Raw genomic sequence first — 2333 nt, 5'->3', positions numbered from 1 at the left:
AAAAGATATATCTGTTTGTAGCTGAACAACTTATACAATGCGATCTTTCTTCTTTGTGTCAAATGAACTTAACAATTGAAACATCCAAAACTGGCTGTGTTTCTTGCCAACATACTGGTGTTTGGACATGTGGGATTACTTGCATGTCGCTTTCAATAACTCAGTTGGTAGAGTAGAAGTTAAAACTGTCATCCTTTGGCTGTCGGCTCAACTCCAACTCACACAAACTTTATGTTTTAATGCAGAATCTGTCGTTTTATATGAGCATAAAAAGAGGTTTTTCCCTGACCGGGAATCGAACCCGGGCCGCGGGGGTGAAAGCGCCGAATCCTAACCACTAGACAACCAGGGACAAAGCTGCTGAATTTACATGAGAAGACCATTTTTCAAAGTCTGCACTCCTACTATTCTGACAATGTTTGGATGCATACTGGACTTGGTATGCATGAGTGGAAAAAGGCCATAAAGCGAGTTATTCATCTTTCTCTTTGTTCTACAAAAAAATGAAGTTTGCAAGAGTCAGGGCTCTTTTTTACCATCTGGGAAAAGAGGGAACGCTGGTGTCACTAACACATGGAAAGAGCTGTTATATATTCCCCATTTGTCTCCTTAATGTTTCTGACAATTTAGCCACTCATTTCTCTCTCTACATGAAAACACTCTAGAAAATGTTCTCCAAAAAATACGGAATGTTATTCTAAGTACTCAGAAAATAGTCTTTTCCTCCCCCTTCTGACGCGTGAACTTATAGACGCCCTTGATTGCACGGTGTCTCTGTAATTGACAGGGGAGAGAGCGTATGCCACTCCCTCTCTCCCTAAGAGTACAGCCAATTATGCTCTTCTAGACTCTCGGCCACAAATGGCTGTGACACCATCAGTTTCAAAGTTAAACACAACTCCTATAGTACCAATAAAAGCTTCACACTCACCTCAGCTGGGACATGGCAGACACTGAAGGAAACTCCTCACTTCACTCTCTTCATCTGACCAGTCATTAAGCTCCACTGGTTTCTTCACTGTTTTGAGTTTCAGCACTTCTAGCACTTGTAATATTAGAATAGAATCCCTTTAGTTACTAAAGGTACACAGAAATGTACACCGGTACATAGAAACTTACTGTATGTAAGAGTGCAATAGTTCAAAGCTGTATTAGTGCAGATAAATACAACTACAGTGCCATTGCAGCTTTTAATGCTGTTTCAGTATCAGGGTCTTCAGGAAGGCTCCACCTGGCAACCCTGAAGTGCCTTGCTATGCTTAAAACTACACACACACACACACACACACACACAAACAAACAAACACAAACACTTAACAAGGTGAGTTCTGCTTATTTGTTAAGAAGGCTGATCGCCATTTAAAATTAGATTTCACAAACTATAATTGTTACACTGGTGAGTTTGAGGTAGAGATGCACTTTCATTAATACTGCTTACACTGTGTTTCTTTACAACACGCATGGACGTGTTGAAGCATCTCATATGCATAGAACACTAATACTCAGAGCATTGGAAGGTTGAAAACAGAAGCTATCTGGCTCACACAATGTTTTAAATGTGCCAAGGGAAATTCCAAGTGTGGCCATCCTTGAGTGGAGTGGAAGATAAATATGTTTTTTTTGTATTTCAAAGCGGCTGTAAGAGTATAACAGGCAGTTTAGAACATGTCAGTCCCTCCATGTAATTTCAGAGAAAATATCCTATGAAGATTGGACCAAGATTCCTGCAGAGTATTTTCAGCACATAGTGGAAACTATGCCAGAAAGAATTGCTGCAGTTCTGGAGGCCAAAGAAGGTCCAACATGCTATTAAATGGGTGTATTTAAGCCCACTGTGTCCTATAATAGGATGTTGCTGGAATGTATGTGGATGTTGTTGGAATGGCCGCAGAGTTGCGGCAGCAGTACAGGTAGTCTGTAATCCTTTCCCCCATGCGAGTGAGTTTGCCCTACTGCACGGGGTCGAGTTATGATGTGAATATTTAATGTTAATGTTTAGAGATAACAGAACAGCTTTCGGGGGGTTTGGGTGGGTTGCCTTATCCGCCCCTTTAACAGAGTAGTCACAATTCAAATTTCCCTTGTTCCATTGTTTACAAGACATTATACATGTGGTTTATTTATAGTGCACGGAGTAATATGCAGCAAGTCTGGTCTGTCTGCTTTGGAAGAGAAACATTTGGCCAAAAGAGCAAAACACAGCCGGGAGGATGATTGGTAAGAGCACATCATAATATGCACCTTAAAGCTGTGCTCTACAGCTAGGTCCTGTTCCATGACTGCATATATAAATTTACTACTGACATTGCCATTTATATCTGGCCATTTACAGT

General features: G+C 40.8%; 1 non-coding gene across 1 annotated transcript; it reads right to left on the bottom strand.

Moving 5' to 3' along the window:
• Positions 1-280: 280 nt before the first annotated feature.
• On the bottom strand, positions 281-352 carry trnae-uuc (transfer RNA glutamic acid (anticodon UUC)). Its single transcript has one exon. It is a non-coding gene; the product is annotated as a tRNA-Glu (tRNA).
• Between the last annotated feature and the right edge of the window lie 1981 nt (positions 353-2333).

This window comes from Electrophorus electricus, unplaced genomic scaffold (assembly GCF_041902795.1).
Source record: "Electrophorus electricus isolate QZ-2024a unplaced genomic scaffold, ASM4190279v1 Scaffold60, whole genome shotgun sequence".
NCBI classification, from domain to species: Eukaryota; Metazoa; Chordata; class Actinopteri; order Gymnotiformes; family Gymnotidae; genus Electrophorus; species Electrophorus electricus.
The sequence above is the reverse complement of the archived record's forward strand: the minus strand, read 5'-3'. Positions and strand labels throughout refer to the sequence as shown.